General features: G+C 38.8%; 1 protein-coding gene across 1 annotated transcript in view; it reads left to right on the forward strand.

Annotated features, from left to right (window-relative positions):
- Positions 1–1,173: 1,173 nt before the first annotated feature.
- Positions 1,174–24,257, forward strand: part of PCDH11X (protocadherin 11 X-linked) — a 120,978-nt gene continuing 97,894 nt past the window's right edge. Inside the window, 1 exon segment of the mRNA XM_023248909.2 lies at positions 1,174–1,902. The gene's annotated coding sequence lies outside the window, so the exon portion shown is untranslated.

Consider the following 24,257-nt stretch of genomic DNA (forward strand, 5'->3'; position numbering starts at 1 on the left):
GCGTAGCCGAAAAACACCTTCCTTTCCTCAATGAGAAGAAGAAGAAGAAGAAGAAGAAGAAGAAGAAGAAGAAAGAAAGCGTAGCCAAACGTAAAACGGTTCCTCTTTAACTAAAGAAATGACTTTTACTCCCTTATCCAAAAAAAAGAAGAAAAAACAAAACAAAACAAAACCTTACCTCGTCCATAAATGAGTGACGTTTAATAAGATACAACCGAAAAACAGTTCATCTCTCCACAAAGGAATTGTTTTTTTTAAAGCGCATAGCCATAAACATACCCCTTTTTTGAAAATGAATGCCTCAATAAAGACATCATCAGAAAAGGTTACTTTTTAAAAGCTCATAGCTGCAAATGGGTCCTGTTCTTTAGAGACTTTAGAGGAGCAGAGAGGCAGTGGAGGCAGTGTGTCTTCGGTTAGAGACACGTATGAGCACTTGGCCACAAGTTGACTTCCTCTCCTTGCAAAATAAGGGGGAGGAGAGGTCTTTTTCTAGGAGTGTATAGTGGGAACCACTTCCTTTCCTCCTCTAAGGAAAGACGTTTAAAGTTCAACTGAAAATGCCTCTTCATTTCCATAATGAATTATTCCGGGTGTTGCCACTTTGGCCGCCTATGCAGTTTTGGGTGCCAGGCGCCCGGATGCGTGTGTGCAATGCGTGTGCACACACGTCTGTAGGAGGGCCCTCCCCCTAGCACCCCCAGTGTAGTGCCCTTCCAAAATGTTGGCTGGGGGCTGGGAATCGAAACTTGCGCCATTGAGGCACAAACCCACAAGGCAAAGATCCAAGAAGAGAAGAAGGGCTAGGTCAAAAGAATAAATAAAATTAAGAAGAACAAAACGAAACCAGGTCCCTGTGTGCAAATATCTCACGGTGGCAGGTAAACCTAACACAATAGCTGTACGAAGGAAAATACGTAGAAGATAGTGTTTAAAAATCGGGATAAGCAGGGAAGTGGAGAGAAAATATGGGGAGGAGGCGATGGTGTTAAAGGAGCCGCTTGAGTGCTCCTAAGCGCTGCAACAAGGAAACAACCAGAGGAGAGTGCAGAGAATTCTGCACAACATCGGAGAAGGTAGTGGCGCTTTATAACTAAAGCGATTCTTCCTCCCATAAAAGGTTTAAAACAGGTGTGACTCAAAAAAAGGGGCGGAGGGAGGCGAGGGTACTTGCAGGCACCTTCTGAACTTGGTAACGACTGGATGGAATTCCACTCACAATCTTGTTTGAAACAAACTCGCAAGATCATGGCAGGAAATCTAAGCCTCAGAGCTGCCCTTTCGCCTGCGTAGATTTATGGGAGGGGTGGCATTTGGAAGCAGGTAGAAGTAATAGTTTTTGTAGACGTTTCCCCCTTCCCTGCCTTTGTCTGGTTCAACCGAGAAAGAGCGGTCGATGTGCGGGCAGATTTGATAAATGAACCAAGAGATAGACACGCTAAGGTCTAAAGATACCTTTTTCTCCCTCTGGTAAATTAAGAATTGCCTTGCGCAGCTCTCGCGGGGGGAGTCCAGCCACAACTGCCACCGCGCTGCTCCTGCCTAGCGGTAAGGGAGCGCCTCCGCTAGCAAGGCCCAAGAACCTTTTTCTCCAGTAGCCTTTGCAGGGGCAGCCCCCACCCCCACCTTCTGGCAATGACGTCAATGACGTCAGCCCAGGAGAGGCAAGGCAGGCCTGGAGTAGGCTGAGCAGGTAGCCCGGGTCAGGAACGCGAGCAGCCCTGCCCCGCGCGCTCCCGGTGCGCAGCCGCTCTCTCTTGCTTTAGGCCTCCTTGCCGCCGCGCTCCAGCTCTCGGCCCCTCCTTGCTCACAAGCTACTAAGAGGCGCGCGGAGACTGGGAGGCCAGGGAGACTTTTGCGGGCCTAGATGCAGCTGGTTTTGAACCTCAGGATCAAGCACAGGTTTATGGTCTTCCCACGCTCCTAAACTCCTTTTCTTTCCCTCCCCCACCCCTGTTCTCTCCCCCTTTCAGTTTATATCTTCACTATTAACTGTGAATTTACTTATTTAGTGGCATTTTGGAGGGCACGTTCTTCGGATAAAATAATAGTAGTTACCAGTGTTAAATTCCCGCTGTTTTCTATCCTTCTTGGGTGATAAGGAAAGGGGATGGGAAGACGGGCGTCTTTAAAATCCCGTGGCTGTCTTTTCTCATGCAACCGAGCAAGCTCCCTAGAAAGCTAAGAGGTTTCTCTCCGCAAAGGAATGCTGTGGTGGAGGAGTGGGTCAATCAAAGGCGGTGGCGCTCTATGAGGAATACCCTTAACTGAAAGAGATGACTGGAACTTGGGAGTTGTGAAAAGAAAGGTTCTAGTTGCTGCTGCGGGGGAGGAGAGGCCACCATGCTCTTTATAATGAGGCTGCACAGTCACTTATGGATATCGGCGCGCCAAATTCAGAAGATTCTGGAATAGGATTTTCAAGAAGGAAGCTTCCTTTCTGAGTTTCCTTTTCTCGTTTTAAGGAGTAATCCACCGGCTTTCCTGAATTGGAGTCTTATCCATTTCCCCTGATTGCCAACAATCCTTTCTTTAGTTATGGGAGAAGGACCACAGTGCTCAGGTAGAGAAAGTTGCACTGGGCAAGAGGAAGGGGACATAGGCAGGACAAATGTAGGCGATTGAGTCTCAGAACTGTTTACCTTCCCAAGGAAATTACAATTTCCCAAAGGAAATATAGCGGATTACAACAAACCGTTTACCTACTGTATTTTGGTTTTGAGGCAGGTGGAAAACTTGGGGGAATGGGAGCAGGAGCAAATAATTCTTATGTTTGGTCAATCTAGGGTTTTGTTTTCTTGTTCCCTTTGATGGAAGGCTTCCTTACATGGTATATCAGAAAAGGCAGCAAACTTGTAGTTTGGAAACGCACAGTTGCTGTGCATTTGAATTACAGGAATGGGAAGGAAACTCAGACCAGTCATAAACACACATTCATTTTCTAGAGTTCAAATATTTGCTGAGAGTTGAAAGGAGTCTTCTTCCTCTTCTCCTCCTCCTTCCTTACCCTTCCCCTCCTCCTCCCCTCCCCCTTCTCCTCCTCCTCCTCCTCCTCCTCCCCTCCTTCTCCTCCCCCTTCTTCTTCTTCTTCTTCTTCTTCTTCTTCTTCTTCTTCTACTTCTCTTCAAATCACCAGAATGCAATTCTGATGGACGCCCAAGTAATATTGGGTTTTGGCAGCTGGGATTCATGGCAGAATAGATTCCAAGTTTCACACTATTTATTCTCTTGGTATCCAAAACTTTATGTTTTTTGCAAGATAGAAATTCCTGATAGAGAGCTTCCAGAACGCTGGTGGCAGGAAGAAATCTGGTAGGGGACTTAGAAAGCATAAAATTCTCCTTTCTCTGTACAATCAGTCCACAACAGCCTTTATCCAGGATTTATAAGTTTCTGGAGGCAGGAGGGGAGCCACACTGACAAGGAGACTTTACATTAACCACTGGCTTTAACCTACTTTGACAAAATATGTATTGTTGCCACATTTTCTATTAATATGATGGGACATTATTTACAGCATAAAAATTTGAAATCTAATTTTCTCCAGTAATTTTGTTTCACATATTTAATGTAAATTATTTCATTTTTAATGTTTATTTATTTATTTTTCAGAGAGAGAGAGAGAGAGAGAGAGAGAGAGAGAGAGCTCAAGCAGAGGAGGGGCCGAGAGAGAGTGAGAGAGAGAGAGGTAGACACAGAATCTGAAACAGGCTGCAGGCTCTGAGCTGTCAGCACAGAGCCCCTTGCCAGCTTAAACCCATGGGGGATCATGAGTTGAGCCAGTTGGACCCTCAACCAACTGAGCCAACCAGGCGCCCGTTGCTTCACATATTTTATTTGATTTTTTTTTCAATATATGAAATTTATTGTCAAATTGGTTTCCATACAACACCCAGTGCTCATCCCAAAAGGTGCCCTCCTCAATACCCATCACCCACCCTCCGCTCCCGCCCACCCCCCATCAATCCTCAGTTTGTTCTCAGTTTTTAAGAGTCTCTTATGCTTTGGCTCTCTCCCACTCTAACCTCTTCTTTTTTTTTTTTTTTTCCTTCCCCTCCACCATGGGTTTCTGTTAAGTTTCTCAGGATCCACCTCAGAGTGAAAACATATGGTATCTGCCTTATTCTGTATGCCTTATTTCACTTAGCATCACACTCTCCAGGTCCATCCATGTTGCTACAAAGGGCCATATTTCGTTCTTTCTCATTGCCCTGTAGTACTCTATTGTGTACATAAACCACAATTTCTTTATCCATTCATCAGTTGATGGACATTTAGGCTCTTTCCATAATTTGGCTATTGTTGAGAGTACTGCTATAAACATTGGGGTACAAGCGCCCCTATGCATCAGTACTCCTGTATCCCTTGGGTAAATTCCTAGCAGTGCTATTGCTGGGTCATAGGGTAGGTCTATTTTTAATTTTCTGAGGAAACTCCACACTGTTTTCCAGAGTGGCTGCACCAGTTTGCATTCCCACCAACAGTGCAAGAGGGTTCCCATTTCTCTACATTCTCTCCAGCATCTATAGTCTCCTGATTTGTTCATTTTGGCCACTCTGACTGGCGTGAGGTGATATCTGAGTGTGGTTTTGATTTGTATTTCCCTGATAAGGAGTGACGTTGAGCATCTTTTCATGTGCCTGTTGGCCATCCGGATGTCTTCTTTAGAGAAGTGTCTATTCATGTTTTCTGCCCATTTCTTCACTGGGTTATTTGTTTTTCGGGTGTGGAGTTTGGTGAGCTCTTTATAGATTTTGGATACTAGCCCTTTGTCCAATATGTCATTTGCAAATATCTTTTCCCATTCCGTTGGTTGCCTTTTAGTTTTATTGGTTGTTTCCTTTGCTGTGCAGAAGCTTTTTATCTTCATAAGGTCCCAGTAATTCATTTTTGCTTTTAATTCCCTTGCCTTTGGGGATATGTCGAGTAAGAGATTGCTACGGCTGAGGTCAGAGAGGTCTTTTCCTGCTTTCTCCTCTGGGGTTTTGATGGTTTCCTGTCTCACATTCAGGACCTTTATCCATTTGGAGTTTATTTTTGTGAATGGTGTGAGAAAGTGGTCTAGTTTCAACCTTCTGCATGTTGCTGTCCAGTTCCCCAGCACCATTTGTTAAAGAGACTGTCTTTTTTTCCATTGGATGTTCTTTCCTGCTTTGTCAAAGATGAGTTGGCCATACGTTTGTGGGTCTAGTTCTGGGGTTTCTATTCTATTCCAGTGGTCTATGTGTCTGTTTTTGTGCCAAGACCATGCTGTCTTGATGGTTACAGCTTTGTAGTAGAGGCTAAAGTCTGGGATTGTGATGCCTCCTGCTTTGGTCTTCTTCAAAATTACTTTGGCTATTCGGGGCCTTTTGTGGTTCCATATGAATCTTAGGATTGCTTGTTCTAGTTTCGAGAAGAATGCTGGTGCAATTTTGATTGGGATTGCATTGAATGTGTAGATAGCTTTGGGTAGTACTGACATTTTGACAATATTTATTCTTTCAATCCATGAGCAGGGAATGTCTTTCCATTTCTTTATATCCTCTTCAGTTTCCTTCATAAGCTTTCTATAGTTTTCAGCATACAGATCTTTTACATCTTTGGTTAGATTTATTCCTAGGTATTTTATGCTTCTTGGTGCAATTGTGAATGGGATCAGTTTCTTTATTTGTCTTTCTGTTGCTTCATTGTTAGTGTATAAGAATGCAACTGATTTCTGTACACTGATTTTGTATCCTGCAACTTTTCTAAATTCCTGTATCAGTTCTAGCAGACTTTTGGTGGAGTCTATCGGATTTTCCATGTATAGTATCATGTCATCTGCAAAAAGCGAAAGCTTGACTTCATCTTTGCCAATTTTGAGGCGTTTGATTTCCTTTTGTTGTCTGATTGCTGATGCTAGAACTTCCAACACTATGTTAAACAACAGTGGTGACAGTGGGCATCCCTGTTGTGTTCCTGATCTCAGGGACAAAGCTCTCAGTTTTTCCTCATTGAGGATGATGTTAGATGTGGACTTTTCATAAATGGCTTTTATGATCTTTAAGTATGTTCCTTCTGTCCCGACTTTCTCAAGGGTTTTTATTAAGAAATGGTGCTGAATTTTGTCAAATGCTTTTTCTGTATCGATTGACAGGATCATATGGTTCTTATCTATTCTTTTATTAATGTGATGTATCACGTTGATTGTTTTGTGAATGTTGAACCAGCACTGCAGCCCAGGAATGAATCCCACTTGATCATGGTGAATAATTCTTTTTATATCCTGTTGAATTTGATTTGCTAGTATCTTATTGAGAATTTGCATCCATATTGATCAGGGATATTGGCCTGTAGTTCTCTTTTTTTACTGGGTCTCTGTCAGGTTTGGGAATCAAAGTAATACTGGCTTCATAGAATGAGTCTGGAAGTTTTCCTTCCCTTTCTATTTCTTGGAATAGCTTGAGAAGGATAGGTATTATCTCTGCTTTAAATGTCTGCTAGAACTCCCTTGGGAAGCCATCTGTTCCTGGACTCTTATTTGTTGGGAAATTTTTGATAACTGATTCAATTTCTTCGCTGGTTATGGGTCTGTTCAAGCTTTCTATTTCCTCCTGATTGAGTTTTGGAAGAGTGTGGGTGTTTAGGAATTTGTCCATTTCTTCCAGGTTGTCCAATTTGTTGGCATATAATTTTTCATAGTATTCCCTGATAATTGTTTGTATCTCTGAGGGATTGGTTGTAATCATTCCATTTTCATTCATGATTTTATCTATTTGGGTCATCTCCCTTTTCTTTTTGAGAAGCCTGGCTAGAGGTTTGTCCATTTTGTTTATTTTTTCAAAAAACCAACTCTTGGTTTCGTTGATCTGCTCTACCGTTTTTTTAGATTCTATATTGTTTATTTCTGCTCTGATCTTAATTATTTCTCTTCTTCTGCTGGGTTTGGGGTGTATTTGCTGTTCTGCTTCTAGTTCCTTTAGGTGTGCTGTTAGATTTTGTATTTGGGATTTTTCTTGTTTCTTGAGATAGGCCTGGATTGCAATGTATTTTCCTCTCAGGACTGCCTTCGCTGCATCCCAAAGCGTTTGGATTGTTGTATTTTCATTTTCGTTTGTTTCCATATATTTTTTTAATTTCTTCTCTAATTGCCTGGTTGACCCACTCATTCGTTAGTAGGGTGTTCTTTAACCTCCATGCTTTTGGAGGTTTTCCAGACTTTCTCCTGTGGTTGATTTCAAGCTTCATAGCATTGTGGTCTGAAAGTATGCATGGTATAATTTCAATTCTTGGGAACTTATGAAGGGCTGTTTTGTGACCCAGTATATGATCTATCTTGGAGAATGTGCCATGTGCACTCGAGAAGAAAGTATATTCTGTTGCTTTGGGATGCAGAGTTCTAAATATATCTGTCAAGTCCATGTGATCCAATGTGTCATTCAGGGCCCTTGTTTCTTTATTGACCATGTGTCTAGATGATCTATCCATTTCTGTAAGTGGAGTGTTAAACTCCACCGCAATCACCACATTATTATCAATAAGGTTGCTTATGTTTATGAGTAATTGTTTTATATATTTGGGGGCTCCGGTATTCGGCGCATAGACATTTATAACTGTTAGCTCTTCCTGATGGATAGACCCTGCATTTATTATATAATGCCTTTCTTCATCTCTTGTTACAGCCTTAATTTAAAGTCTAGTTTGTCTGAAATAAGTATGCCTTCCAGCTTTCTTTTGGCTTCCAGTAGCATGATAAATAGTTCTCCATCCCCTCACTCTCAATCTAAAAGTGTCCTCAGGTCTAAAATGAGTCTGTTGGGGCGCCTGGGTGGCGCAGTCGGTTAAGCGTCCGACTTCAGCCAGGTCACGATCTCGCAGTCCGGGAGTTCGAGCCCCACGTCAGGCTCTGGGCTGATGGCTCAGAGCCTGGAGCCTGTTTCTGATTCTGTGTCTCCCTCTCTCTCTGCCCCTCCCCCGTTCATGCTCTGTCTCTCTCTGTCCCAAAAATAAATAAACGTTGAAAAAAAAATTTATAAAATGAGTCTGTTGTAGACAGCAAATAGATGGGTCTTATTTTTTTATCCATTCTGATACCCTGTGTCTTTTGGTTGGCACATTTAATCTATTTACATTCAGTGTTATTATCAAAAGATATGGGTTTAGAGTCACTGTGATGTCTGTATGTTTTATGCTTGTAGCAATGTCTCTGGTACTTTGTCTCACAGGATCCCCCTTAGGATCTCTTGTAGGGCTGGTTTAGTGGTGACAAATTCCTTCAGTTTTTGTTTGTTTGGGAAGACCTTTATCTCTCCTTCTATTCTAAATGACAGACTTGCTGGATAAAGGATTCTCGGCTGCATATTTTTTCTGTCTAGCACCCTGAAACTCTCGTGCCAATTCTTTCTGGCCTGCCAAGTTTCAAAAGAGAGATCAGTCACGAGTCTTATAGGTCTCCCTTTATATGTGAGGGCACGTTTATCCCTTGCTGCTTTCAGAATTTTCTCTTTATCCTTGTATTTTGCCAGTTTCACTATGATATGTCGTGCAGAAGATCAATTCAAGTTACATCTGAAGGGAGTTCTCTGTGTCTCTTGGATTTCAATGCCTTTTTCCTTCCCCAGTTCAGGGAAGTTCTCAGCTATTATTTCTTCAAGTACCCCTTCTGCACCTTTCCCTCTCTCTTACTCCTGTGGGATACCAATTATTCATAGATTATTTCTCGTTAGTGTATCACTTAGTTCTCTAATTTTCCCCTCATACTCCTGGAATTTTTTTCTCTCTTTTTCTCAGTTTCCTCTTTTTCCATAATTTTATCTTCTAGTTCACCTATTCTCTCCTCTGCCTTTTCAATGCGAGCCGTGGACATTTCTATTTTATTTTGCATCTCGTTTAAAGCTTTTTTCAGCTCCTCGTGACTGTTCCTTAGTCCCTTGATATCTGTAGCAAGAGATTCTCTGCTGTCCTCTATACTGTTTTCAAGCCCAGCGATTAATTTTATGACTATTATTCTAAATTCACTTTTTTGTTGTGTTATTTAAATCCTTTTTGATCAGTTCATTAGCTGTTGTCATTTCCTGGAGATTCTTTTGAGGGGAATTCTTCCCTTTGGTCATTTTGGATAGTACCTGGAGTGGTGAGGACCTGCAGGGCACTTCCCCTGTGCTGTGGTGTATAACTGGAGTTCATAGGCGGGCCGCAGTCAGACCTGATGTCTGCCTACAGCCCACCACTGGGCCCACAGTCAGACTGGTGTCTGCCTTCTCTTTCCCTCTCCTAGGGGCAGGATTCACTGTGGGGTGGTGTGGCCCATCTGGGCTACTTGGACACTACCAGGCTTGTGGTACTGGGGATCTGGCGTATTAGCTGGGGTGGATTGACAAGTTGCGCAGGGGTGGGAGGGGCAGGCTTAGCTCGCTTCTCCTTAGGTGATCCACTTCAGGAGGGGCCCTGTGGCAGCGGGAGGGAGTCAGACCCACTGCTGGAGGGGTGGCTCCACAGAAGCACAGAAGCACAGCGTTGGTTGTTTGCATGGAGCAAGCAAGTTCCCTGGCAGGAACTGGTTCCCTTTGGGATTTTGGCTGGGGGGTGGGTGAGGGCGATGGCGCTGGCTAGCGCCTTCGTTCCCTGCCAAACTGAGCTCTGTCGTCCGTCCGGGAGCTCAGCAACTCTCCCTCCCTTTGTCCTCCAGCCTTCCCGCTTTCGGAGCAGAGCTGTTAACTTATGACCTCCCAGATGATAAGTTCCGCTTGCTGTAGGAACACACTCCACCCGGCCCCTCCACTTTTGCAAGCCAGACTTGGGGGCTCTGCTTGGCAGGCGGGCCACCCCTCCGCCCCTGCTCCCTCCCGCCAGTCCGTGGAGCGTGCACCGCCTCGCCGCCCTTCCTACCCTCTTCCGTGGGCCTCTTGTCTGCGTTTGGCTCCGGAGACTCCTTTCTGCTAATCCTCTGGGGTTTTTCTGGGTTATTCAGGCAGGTGTAGGTGGAATCTAAGTGATCATCAGGATCCGTGGTGAGCCCAGCGTCCTCTTATGCCGCCATCTCGGTGTGGAAAAACTTGCTTCACATATTTTAAAGGAAGTATCATCTGATTATTTATTCACCAAATAATCCACAAACATTAATTAGTCACCTACTGTGCCAAACAGTGTACTAGGCACCAGGAATACAAAAGAGAATATGAAAAAGTGGCTTGATGCCTCTGTGAGCCAGGAGACTCTTACAAATGTATGATACAATGTGATGAATGTTTGCATTGAGCATAATGGAGGAAAAGATTAATTTTGCTAAGAGATTGAGAAAAGACTCATATAGAAGGTGTTTCTCCGGCTTTGAAAAATAAACATTCCAAGGCAATGGCTAGCCAGGAAGCAGAGTTGGAAGAGCTTCACACAGACTAAGTAAGGAAAGGTGTGAAGGTCCTGATGCCCCACTGTGGAGTTAAGAAGTGTGCATCTATTTTGTGGACACAGACCACTTTTAATGATATTTTTTTTTTCAATCAGATATGTTAAAAAGAAAACAGGATGAGAAAATTGGGTAGTAGGTGGCACACAATAGAAACATTCTTGTTGTTTGCCTTTAAATGAATGTTCGAATAAATTAATGCATGTGGAAAAAAAGAGTGGAAGCAAATAATTTAAAAATATACTGCAACATCCAGAAAAGAGGGTGAATTAATGAAGAAAGCCTGAAATATAACTAAGAAAGAAACAAATGCTAATTTGGATGAGAAAATTTATCTTTAGTCATAATCATCTATCCACTGCATCTTTATACTCATCTTCTTCTCCTAGGCTTCCAAATTTCCTATCTTCAATCATCAGAGTAAACTTCTTGAGCCGCTTGCAAGCACACTTATGTTCACTGTACTCCATTTTCCACACACCCCTCTGCATCATCTCTCCCATCCTTACCCACTTCAGCTTTCTCTCTACACACAATTAGTCCCTTAATCTTGGCTTTTTCCTCCCTTTAGGCCCAACAAACACCTCTATCTCTATTCTATTTCCTTTGCTTGTCAGTATTCCCTCCCTGTTTATTCTCTACTTTATCTATTTAGGTTATTTCTCTATTTATCCCCATTTTATTTCCTCTTTCCCACTAGCTACTTTGGACTCTCTTCCCTTTCCTCTTCAGTGACATCAAAGCTAACAAAAACAAAACAAAACAAAAAAAGGAGCATCTACTTCAAACTCAGATTTGCAACATTTTTCTCACCAAGATTTCTTGCTGTGTGTGTCTTTTGCTTTTTTATTTCAAACACAATTTATGATGGGATTCCTTAGTTGTTTTTTTTTTTTTTTTACTATGCCTGAAAATGTCTGTTATCTTTTGGTTACAAGTAGGGAATCAAATATTGTACATTGGGAAATGTTTCCAAGTTTTCTGATCTCATTACACTTTTCTAAAACTATTTCTCTGCATCCCATCCTTTCTCTTGTGTGTTCTTTTCTCATTCTTATGTTTTCAGTAAATATTTCTTTAATATTTTCATTTCCCTCTCCTTTTTGCTTTGTGGAATTGTCATAGTGGCTCAAATTTATATATTTTGAAAGGTGTTCCCCTTAAACAAACCCTCCCCCCCACACACAGAATTTTAAGGCCTTTGTCAAAGCATGTTCATACCAACATATACAGTTACCATGCCAATTTTCGGAGGCACAGGACTCCTTGTTTCTTTACTACATTCTTAGAAAGTTATTTTTGTGTGTGTGGAAAAAGGACAATTCTTAGGTCATCCATATCTCCGCATGTAGTAGAGTTGGCTGAAACTTTACTGGGAATTGAGGAGGGAAAAAAGAGTATACCATAAAAGTAAATGACGCATTTTTTCATCAATGACATATGTAACCTTTACCTTTGGGGAAAATGAAATATATAAGTACATTTAATTAGATCTATTTTATATTATAACATTTAAAATTACATGTCTTTGTATGAGCAGAGTTCTATTATCTAAAGACTTTATTGCTCTTTCACTATCCAGAATGAATAAAACTAGGTAAGATGCCTTGATATTCCACACTAGTTTGTGATGTGCAAAATAATCTTATCCTACTTGAAATGGTGTTATTTTTCAATGGAATCATGAAGGCATCATCCCTAACATGTTGTTATCTTTTGTTAGGAGAAAACCTCAAATGATTTATATGCCATGGTATCTCAAGATTCATGTCCTATGCAAGATTGTAAAACACAGGTTTATTAAGTGGGTAAAGCTATTTTAGGGTGATAAGTGTCTTTTGAGATTTGGTTACATCTGTGGAAAGACTGCATTTTCATTATCAAACATTAAAATTTGGATAAATAATCTTTCAGTTAAGATTTTCAAATTAGAAAAGTGACTTGGCAGAAATCATAAATGCTTCTTTTATCTTTTACCCTTTAAAAATCCTCAAATGATCAAGGAGTTAAATTGTCTTTTTAATTGTCTTTAATGTGTTAAGCATGAAATAAATATAGTAGATTTTGAAAGTCAGAGTGACAATGGCTATAGCTATCATTTTCAGCCCAGATCTGAAAAAAAAATGACTGTTTTCTACCTAATTTCAACTCAAATGTATAGAATTGGGAAGACAAAAAATGGAAAGTAAAAAGAAAAAAAGAAACTAAATCCTCAGAGATAATTTTTCTTTCTTTGATAAAAACTATTTTAATTAATATACCATTTAGCATGACAATAAAAGTAATTTATTGATGAATTCTAATTAAACTATATGAAAATTAATTTCTTTTTTAAATCTTTAAGTGATTAGAATACAAGTTCAGATTCATACTGATTTTACACCTCATTTACTGTCATATGTAATGAAAACAAAACATTAAGTTTTCTGCCATATATATATGTACTATATATATGTAGACTCAAAACATTTTGAGTAGAAAAAGGAGGAATGGTTATACCTATTGTTTTCAGTGGGAAAATTGAAGATCAGACAAATAAAACCAAATAGGCTTTCCAGATGGTAAGAGGGGAAGCTTATACAGGATTGATGGGCTTTTCCCAGCTTCCCACCATGACTATCATTTCTTTGAGTATATTTTTTCAAATTTCTCCATGTAAAAGTAAGCAGAAAATGTGTCTTGGATTAAGAAATAAAAATCTCAGAGACAAGTATATGCAAGTATATTTAAATAAGTCTATCAATTAACTGGCTACTTGTGCCATATTTTCCTCTTATTTATAATCTGTGTGCACTATCCTTATAAAAATTATATGCTAAAATAGCAAGATTATTGAAATTTAACAGTACACACTCACAGAAACATATATACTTCCTCTATTTTATTTACAGGAAGAATTCAAATCATGACTTATCATAATGACACTCCAAAAAGTTTAAGTTTACTTAATATGACAAGTATTTTGTGTTATAGCCTAATTCAGCTTTTAGGACATCTATATTTTTATATAGGATTTATTTTAGGGAATATTTTTCAATGATTTTTAAGTAGTGGGTTTCTTCTGACATGCCATTTGTGAAGCAGCATGTCTTTGGGAATCAATTGTATATAGGTTTGAACCATATCAAACAAAAGGACATTAAGCTTCCAATATACAAATCATTGTTTGGTATCTTCAGGGTTATAAACTCCTTTATCCCATGGTTTTTGGTACTGGAAGTGAGAGCAGCAGTTTTATTTAAACTGTGTGAATACAAAGTATTTTATGGTTCATATTTTATTAGCATCTAAAGAGTGATCTTGGGCAAATAATTTAATCTCCCTGGAGTACAGTTTTCCCAAAAGTAAAATCAAGAAACTGTAAATTATTTCTAGTCCATTTGCAATGGAAGAAAGTTATATGATGTTTTACAAAAATCAGTAGTCATATAAAGCATTCTTGCTTTGTCCAGTGGTACTGCAGGTATTACCAGTTTCACTGCATTGATCCATTAACCATTAATAACTAAAAAAGTATTGCTTGCCCACATTATATTACTTTAGATGTGGGGGTTTGACTGGGTTGTGAAGCGTGACCATTAAGGAAATTTAAGGTAGTATCTGCTTTGAGAAGCTTATATTCTGACTGGGCAAAAACAACGAACAACAAAAATAATGAAGTAATATATAATCACATCAAATTAAATTCAACATACATTAAGTGCCAGGTGGCACATTACAGTATAAACAGTATAGTCCAAGTTTTATAACCTGGAAGTAGAGGAGACAGAAACGTTATTTGGTCCAACTCCTTCATTTTACAGTAAGAAAACTAAGGGTAGAGGAATTCATGTAAGGCGTTGGGTGAAAGTGTTAGTTAATATACCCCACAACCTTACCTGTTCCCTACTTTGTTTGAATGCAATAATAATTTTGTACCTTATCACAAGTTAAATATATCCAAGACTTGTTTGTTTCTTTATGGCTTTATTAGGCTTAACAGTTTCCCAATTTGACTCAGACATGGGAAATACTGCTTCCCACATTTTGTTTTGAGTTTAAATATTAAAAATGTCTGTATTGTGCATATTATGTTATAAAACATGCAAAATGAAGTTTTGACATGAAGGCTAAGTAAATAAAGTATCAAGGCATTAAAGTATATAAATATTTTAGCTCTTTAAAAATGACTTGAGGAGCGCCCGGGTGGCTCAGTCAATTAAGCCTCTTACTTTGTCTCAGGTCATGATCTCACAGGTTCATGAGTTCCAGCCCCTCATTGGGTTCTGTGCTGACAGCTCAGAGCTTGGAGCATGTTTCGGATTCTGTGTCTCCCTTTTTCTCTGCTCCTTCCCCGCTTGTATTCTGTCTCAATCTCTCAAAAATAATTAAACGTTAAAAAAAAAGTCTTGAAAAACCCTTTTACTGGGGCACCTGGGTGGCTCAGAGGGTTAAGCATCCAACTTCAGCTCAGGTCATGATCTCACAGTTTGTGGGTTTGAGCCCCACATCAGGCTCTGTGCTGTCAGTTTGGAGCCTGTTTTGGATTTGTCTCCCTCGCTCCTCCCCTCCCCCACTAGTGCCCTCTCTTTCTCTCTCAAAAATAAATAAACATTGAAAATTTTTGAATAAAAAAAGTCCATTTAATTAAAGTGTCAAGTGATATACATTTCTTGAAGGATGGTTTTATCTTTATAAATACATATTTACCTAAATACTTAGAAGTACATTTCTCTGAAGGTTTAAATATAATTTGGGAAAGATTTTAACTTATGTCTACTTGCTGCATGATCTTCTTGCCCATGCTGGGATATATGTCTGTAGGTTAGGGAATACAGGTCAGGTAAAGTTAGTCTGGCGAAATATGCCAAAGCAAAGTTTTCCTTTCTTCCCTGAATAGCCTTAGATTGATATATATTACTTTGTGACAGAGGGGGAGGAATGGGATAAGAAAGGATATCAAGGGGCGAAGAACACTGTTAGGTGACAGGGTCTGTTTTTTCAGTTTACTGTGAAATATGCAACCTTTTTGAAACTGCCTAGGCTGGTTTCTCTCTCTAACTTCTAATATTATATATTTAGAATACTTTAACTGTTATTTGCTAATTTTCGGATAGTTTTACTTGGATCATGAAACCTCAAAAACATGTGAATATATTACAATTTTAAAACAGAAACTTAATATTGGGTAATAAACACACACCAACACACAGCAACAGGATAAAACTTTTACATGGAGCTTGTTCTATGGCCATGAGGCGGGATTTCCATTGTCTTTCTCTTTACATCAGGAAAAAAATTCCTTAGTTTAACACTGATAGTTTAGCCTTCAGTTGGGCTCCACAGGTATTTTTTCAATGTTTATTCATCTTCATTTTTGAGAGAGAGAGTGCAAGTGGGGGGGGGGCGGCAAAGAGAGAAGAAGACAAAGGATTTGAAGTGGGCTGCACAGTGCCAGGTATGACTAGAACTAATGGAACTGTGAGATCATGACATGAGCCAAGTTGGATGCCTAACCAACTGAGCCACCCTGGTGCTCCTTGGCTCTAGGATTCTTATAGCATCCTTTTTCTTACAACTTCTCTTCACCCATGAACTCCCTTTTAAGAAAATCTGTGAGGGACCCCTGGGGGGCTCAGTCAGTTAAGGCTCCGACTTTGACTTCAGCTCAGGTCTTGATCATACAGTTCGTGAGTTTGAGCCCCACATCAGGCTCTGCACTGACCCTTCGGAATCTGCTTGGGGTTCTCTCTCTCTCTCTCTCTCTCTCTCTCTCTCTCTCTCACTTTCTCTCTGTCCCTCCCCTGCTCACACTCTGTCTCCCTCAAAATAAATAAATAAACTTAAAAGCAAAAAAATCTGTGATATAAAGCAGTTTCAACATATGCTAGCCATTTTACAATGTGAGAGTGCAAAGCAGGACTATTTGAGGAAGAGAATTTGAATTGATTAAATATCATATGGCTTCTGAATGCCTTAGAATTGCATACAAGAGTAAATAAATATGGGAATATAAGGTCAATGCTAAAAAAATAGCTGGTCACCTATAACAGAATCAAAGCACTTTAGAAAGAAATAGAGCCAATACACAATATCTAATCAATCACCATCATTGCTAATGACTTGTTATTTTCAACTCCAGTTTCTAGGAAGTTATATTCTATTCCGGTGTATCTCAAACTTTAATGTGCCTACCAAACATCTGGGAATATTGTTAAAATCAGATTTTGATACAGTAGAGTATAGGTAGGGCCTGAAATTCTGCATTTATAAGAGGTTTTCTGGGGATGTAGATGCTGCTGCCCTTGCCCTGAAATCACACTGAATAGCAGAAGGCTAATTCTTAGTCTGGAAAAAAAAAAATGAAAAAGTGAGTCAGCAAAGGTAACAGCTGTTTTGCAAAGGACAGAATTTTTTAAAGATTTTTTTAAAAAAATCAAATTATATACAATTATTGCCTTTGAATATTAAATTGATTTTAACTCTTGGGATAACTATGTCAGTTGAAAGTAGCTCAGAAGAAAAAAACAGTTGCTTGTTCATTTTATAGTCAAATTTCACAAGCACTATATACATACATTTATAACATTTTAAAAAGAAAACCATTGACCACACAGTGTAGTCTACTAATTTTTTTTCTTCTCCAAATTTTAATTTATTTCGTTTTTTAAGATCTCCTTTTTTTAATTTATTTTTTTTATTTTAATTTTTTTTAATTTACATCCAAATTAGTTAGCATATGGTGCAACAATGATTTCAGGAGTAGATTCCTTAGTGCCCTTACCCATTTAGCCCATCCCCCCTCCAACAACCCCTTCAGTAACCCTCAGTTTGTCTCCATATTTACAAGTCTCTTATGTTTTGTCCCCCACCCCACCCCAGGGGGTTTATATTATTTTTGTTTCCCTTCCCTTCTGTTGATCTGTTTTCTCTCTTAAACTCCTCATATGAGTGAAGTCATATGATCTTTGTCTTTCTCTGACTAATTTCATTTAGCATAATACCCTCCACTTCTATCCACGTAGTTGCAAATGGCAAGATTCCATTCTTTTTGACTGCCAAGTAATACTCCATTGTGTGTGTGTGTGTGTGTGTGTGTGTGTGTGTGTGTGTGTATATATATATATATATATATATACCATATCTTCTTTATCCATTCATCAATTGATGGACATTTAGGCTCTTTCCATACTTTGGCTATTGTTGAGAGGGCTGCTATAAACATTGGGGTGCATGTGTCCCTTCGAAACAGCACACCTGTATCCCTTGGATAAATGCCTAGTAGTGCAACTGCTTGGTCGTAGGGTAGTTCTATTTTTAGTTTTTTGAGGAACCTCCATACTGTTTTCCAGAGTGGCTGTAACCAGCTTGCATTCCCACCAACAATGCAAAAGAGATCCTCTTTCTCCACATCCTTGCCAACATCTGTTGTTGCCTGAGTTGTTAATGTTAACCATTCTGCTTAGCATAACACTCTCCAGTTCCATACACGTTGCTACAAAAGGCCATATTTCATTCTTTCTCATTGCCATTTAGTATTCCATTGTGTATATAAACCACAATTTCTTTATCCATTCATCAGTTGCTGGACATTTGAGTGTTATGCTAAGTGAAATAAGTCATACAGAGAAAGACAGATACCATATGTTTTCACTCTTATGTGGATCCTAAGAAACTTAACAGAAGACCATGGGGGAGGAGAAGGAAAAAAAAGTTTAGATAAGGAGGGAGCCAAAATATAAGAGACTCTTAAAAACTGAGAACAAACTGAGGGTCGTTGGAGGGTGGGAGGGAGGGGTGGGTAGGTTATGGGTATTTAGGAGGGCACCTGTTGGGATGAGCACTGGGTGTTGTATGGAAACCAATTTGACAATGAATTTCATATTTAAAAAATAAATTAAAAAAATTCAACTCACCTCTAAAAAAAAATGTTAGCCATTCTGACAGGTGTGAGGTGGTATCTCATTGTGGTTTTGATTTGTCTTTCCCTGATGATGAGTGAAGCTGAGCGTTTTTTTCATTGGCCATCTAGATGTCTTCTTTGGGGCAGTGTCTATTCATGTATTTTGCCCATTTCTTCTCTGGATTCTTTGTTTTTTGGGTGTTGAGTTTGATAAGTTCTTTATAGATTTTGGATACTAACCCTTTATCTGATATGTCATTTGCAATATCTTCTCCCATTCTGCCACTTGCCTGTTAGTTTTGCTGATTGTTTCCTTAGCTGGGTGGAAGCTTTTTATTTTGATGAGGTCCCAATAATTCATTTTTGCTTTTGTTTCCTTTGCCTCTGGAGACCTGTTGAGTAACAAGTTGCTGCAGCCAAGATCAAAGAGGTTTTTGCCTGCTTTCTCCTTGAGGATTTGGATGGCTTCCTATCTTACATTGAGGTCTTTCATCCATTCTTAGTTTATTTTGTGGATGGTGTAAGAAAGTGGTCCAGGTTCATTCTTTTGCATGTCGCTGTCCAGTTTTCCCAGCAACACTTGTTGAAGAGACTGTCTTTATTCCATTGGATATTCTTTCCTGCTTTGTCAAAGATTAGTGGTCCATACGTTTGTGGGTCCATTTCCAGGTCCTCTATTCTGATCCATTGATCTGAGTGTCTGTTCTTGTGCCAGTACCATACTGTCTTGATGATTACAACTTTTTAGTATAGCGTGAAGTATGGGATTGTGATGCCTCCTGCTTTGGTTTTCTTTTTCAAGATTGCTTTGGCTATTCGAGGTCTTTTCTGGTTCCATACAAATTTTAGGATTATTTGTTCAAGCTCTATGAAGAATGCTGGTGTTATTTTGATAGGGATTTCATTGAATATGTAGATTGCTTTGAGTAGTATCAACAATTTAACAATATTTGTTCTTTCTATCCAGGAGCATGGAATCTTTTTCCATTTTTTTGTGTCTTCTTCGATTACTTTCATAAGCTTTCTATAGTTTTCAGTGTGTAGATTTTTCACCTCTTTGGTTAGATTCATTCCTAGTTATTTTATGGTTTTTGGTGCAATTCTAAGTGGGATCGATTCCTTGATTCCTCTTTCTGTTGCTTCACTGTTGGTGTCTAGAAATGCTACCGATTTCTGTGCATTGATTTTATATCCTGCAACTTTGCTGAATTCATGGATCAGTTCTAGCAGTTTTTTGGTGGAATCATTAGGGCTTTCCATATAGAGTGTCATGTCATCTGCAAAGAGTGAAAGTTTGACCTCCTCCTGGCCGATTTGGATGCCTTTTCTTTCTTTGTGTTGTCTGATTGCAGACGCTAAGACTTCCAATACTATGTTGAATAACAGTGGCAAGAGGGGACATCCCTATCTTGTTCCTTTGGGGGAAAGGTCTCAGTTTTTCCCCATTGAGGATGATATTTGTGTTCAGTCATTCACATATGGCTTTTGTGATCTTGAGGTATGCTCCTTCTATCCCTACTTTATGGAGGGTTTTTACCAAGAATAGATGCTGTATTTTGTCATATGCTTTCTCTACATCTACTGAGAGGATCATACGGTTCTTGTCCTTTCTTTTATTGATGTGGTGATTCACGTTAATTGTTTTGCAGATATTGATTCAGCCATGAATCCCAGGTGTAAATCCCACTTGGTCCTGGTGAATAATATTTTAATATATTGGATCCAGTTGGCTAATATCTTGTTGAGGTTTTTGCATCCATGTTCATCAGGGGAATTGGTCTATAGTCAGGCTTTAGTGGGGTCTCTGTCTGGTTTTGGAATCAAGTTAATGCTGGCTTCATAGAAAGTTTGGAAGTTTTCTTTCCATTTCTATTTTTTGGAACAACTTCAAGAGAATAGGTGTTAACTCTTCCTTAAATGTTTGGTAGAATTCCCCTGGAAAGCCATCTGGCCCTGGACTCTTGGTTTTTGGGAGATTTTTGATTACTAGTTCGATTTCCTTACTGGTTATGCATCTGCTCAAATTTTCTATTTCTTCCTGTTTCAATTTTGGTGATGTATATGTTCTAGGAATTTGTCCATTTCTTCCAGATTGCCCATTTTATTGGCGTACATTGCTCATAATACTCTCTTATTATTGTTTTTTATTTCTGCTGTGTTGGTTGTGATCTCTCCTCTTTCATTCCTGATTTTATTGATTTGGGTCCTTTCCATTTTCTTTTTGATCAAACTGGCTAGTGGTTTATCAATTTTCTTAATTCTTTCAAGGAACCAGCTTCTGCTTTCATTGATATGTTCGACTTTTTTTTTTTTTTTTTTTTTTTTTTTGGTTTTGATAGCACTAATTTCTGCTCTAGTCTTTATTATTTCCTGTCTTCTGCTGCTTTGGGGTTTTATTTGCTGTTCTTTTTCCAGCTCTTTAAGGCATTAAGTTAGGTTGTGTATCTGAGATCTTTCTTCCTTCTTTAGGAAGGCCTGGATTGCTATATACTTTCCTCTTATGACCTCCTTTGCTGCATCCCAGAGGTTTTGAGTTGTGTTGTTATCATTTTCATTGGCTTCCATGTACTTTTTAATTTCCTATTTAACTTCTTGGTTAGCACATTCATTCTTTAGTAGGATGTTCTTCAGTCTCCAAGTATTTGTTACCTTTACAAATTTTTCTTGTGGCTGATTTCCAGTTTCATAGCGTTGTGGTCTAAAAATATGCATGGTATGATCTCAATCTTTTTGTAACTGCTGAGGGCTGATTTGTGTCCCAGTATGTGGTCTATTCTAGAGAACATTCCATGTGCACTGGAGAAGAATGTGTATTCTGCTGCTTTAGATGAAATGTTCTGAATATATCTGTTAAGTGGATCTGGTCCAGTGTGTCATTCAAAGTAATTGTTTCCTTGTTGATTTTTTTATTAGATGATCTGTCCATTGCTGTGAGTGGGGTGTTGAAGTCTCCTACTATTATGGTATTACTGTCAATGAGTTTCTTTATGTTTGTGATTAATTGATTTATATATTTGGATGCTTGCACATTGGGCATATAAATGTTTATAGTTGTTAGGTCTTCTTGGTGGATGGAACCCTTGATTATGATATAATGCCCTTCTGCATCTCTTGATACAGTCTTTATTTTAAAGTCTAGATTGTCTGATATAAGTATGGCTATTCTGGCTTTCCTTTGTCGACCATTAGCATGATAGATGGTTCGCCGTCACCTTACTTTCAATCTGAAGGTGTGTTTAGGTCTAAAGTGGGTCTCTTGTAAACAGCATATAGATGGATCTTGTCTTATTATCCGTTCTATTACCCTATGTCTTTTGATTGGAGCATTGAGTCCACTGATGTTTAGAGTGAGTACTGAAAGATATGAATTTATTGCCATTATGATTCTTGTAGAGTTGGTGTTTCTGGTGGTGTTCTCTGGTCCTTTGTCATCTTTGTTGCTTTTGGTATGTATGTATGTATGTATGTATGTGTGTATGTATTTATTTTTTATATTTTCATCTTTTCTCCCATCAGAGAGTCCCTCTTAAAATTTCTGGCGGGGCTGGTTTAGTGGTCACAAACTTCTTTAATTTTTGTTTGTCTGGGAAAATTTTCATCTTTCCTTTAATTTGAATTACAGCCTTGCTGGGTAAAGAATTCTTGGCTGCATATTTTTCTGATTCAGCACACTGAATATATCTTACCACTCCTTCCTGGCCTGCCAAGTTTCTGTGGATAGGTCTGTTGCAAACCTGATCTGTCTTCCCTTGTAAGTTAGGGACTTTTTTTCCCTTGCTGCTTTTATGATTCTCTCCTTGGCTGAGTATTTTGTGAATTTGACTATGATATGCCTTATTGATGGTTGGTTTTGGTTGAATCTGATGGGGGTCTTCTGTGCTTCCTGGATTTTGATGTCTATGTCTTTCCCCAGGTTAGGCAACTTTTCCACTATGATTTGCTCACATAACCCTTCTACCCCTATTTCTTACTCTTCCTCTTCTGGGACCCCTATGATTCTGATGTTGTTCCTTTTTAATGGGTCACTGATTTCTCTAATTCTTAAATTGTGCTCTTTTGCCTTAATCTCCCTCTTTTTTTCTGCTTCATTTTCCTCCATTAGTTTGTCTTCTATATCACTGATTCTCTGTTCTGCCTCATCCATCCTTGCAGCCGTGGCATCCATCTATGACTGCAGCTCAGTTATGACATTTTTTTATTTCATCCTGACTAGTTTTTACTTCTTTTATCTCTGCAGAAAGGAATTTTAGTCTATTTTTTACTCCAGCTAATATTCTTATTATCGTGATTCTAAATTCTGGTTCAGACATCTTGCTTGTGTCTGTGTCAGTTATATACCTGGATGTCATTTATTCCTGCTCTTTCTTTTGGGGTAAATTCCTTTGTTTCGTTATTTTGAGGGGAGAAAAGGAATTGATGTGGTAGAAAAATTAAAATTAAAAAATAAAATTAAACCAACTAAAATTAAAAAATTAAACACACATAAACACACACACACACAATTGAGTAAATGATGCTAGATCCTAGGTGTGTTTTGGTCTGCGTATTGACAGTGGTTTGATAGATTAGAGAAAAAAAGGGGGGGAAATGAAATCGTTTGAGAACTTGGAAAAGTGAATACACTGGAGTAGACTAAAATTAAATAATAGAAGTAAAATAGAATCTGAGAAAATTTACACAAAAGTAAAGAATATGGTAGCAAAATTAAAGAAAATATTTTTATTAAAAATTAAAAATAAAAATGATTTTTTCTCTCTCTGTATTCAAGAAAAAGAAAAGAAAGGAAAAGAAAAAAGAAAAGAAAAAAAGAAAATCATTTGAAAATTTGAAAAAGTGAATACACTGTAGTAGACTAAAATAAAATGATGGAAGTAAACTAGAATTTGAAAAATTTTACATAAAAGTAAAAAATATAGTACAAAAAATTAAAGAAAATATTTTTAATAAGAATTGAAAATAGGGGCGTCTGGGTGGCTCAGTAGGTTGGACGACCAACTTTGGCTCAGGTCATGATCTCACAGTTTGTGAGTTCGAGCCCTGCGTCGGGCTCTGTGCTGACAGTTCAGAGCCTGGAGACTATTCAGATTCTGTGTCTCCCCCTCTCTCTGCCCCTCTCCTGTTCATGCTCTGTGTCTCTCTCTGTCTCTCAATACATAATAAACGTTAAAAAAAATAAAAAAAAGAATTGAAAATAAAAATGAATTTTTTCTTTCTGTATTCAAGAAAAAGAAAAGAAACAAAAAAGAAAAAATGGAAAAAAGGAAATAGTTTGAAAATTTGAAATAGTGAATACACTGAAGTAGATAGACTAAAATAAAATGATGGATGTAATATAGAATTTGAAAAAAATTACACAAAAGTAAAAAATATAATAAAAACATTAAAGAAAAAATTTTTTAATAAATACTGAAAATAAAAATGAATGTTTTCTTTCTGTATACAAGAAAAATAAAAGAAGTGAAAAAGGGAAATAAAAAGAAATAAAAATGATTAGATGGACCTGGTAACAGATTGAAACACGACTGAAATTACTTCGTTTTGCCCAAGAAGTCAGGCTATGAAGAGCTTTATTGTCCGTAAACTAAGCAAGAGGTGAGACTTGTGTTCTTGAAGAGGGAGGTTGGCCTAGTTGGGCGGGTCTTAGTGTAATGGCTCCGTTATCCACTAGATGGTGCTGCTAGCCTACTGCAGTGAATTGTTGTGGCACTCTTAGGTGCCTATAAACATGCACAGGAGCGGTGAAAATGGCGTCACCCAGCTACCCAGTATCGGAACTCTGTTCTCCCAGATCAGCAATCGCACACATGTCCTCTTTCTTCAGCTTTCATCCACTCCCAGCTTTTTCACTGTCCATGGCCAAACCCCAGGCAGTACCTCTCTTCTGAGTTTTGTCTCAGATGTGGCTGTTTTTCCTGGCCCCTTACTTCGAAGGACTGTGGCTTTGACCCATTCTGCCCCTCTGCAGGAGGGTCTCACCAAGCAACGGCTGAACAATGGCCAAATGTCAGC

This window comes from Felis catus, chromosome X, assembly GCF_018350175.1.
Source record: "Felis catus isolate Fca126 chromosome X, F.catus_Fca126_mat1.0, whole genome shotgun sequence".
Taxonomy (NCBI): domain Eukaryota; kingdom Metazoa; phylum Chordata; class Mammalia; order Carnivora; family Felidae; genus Felis; species Felis catus.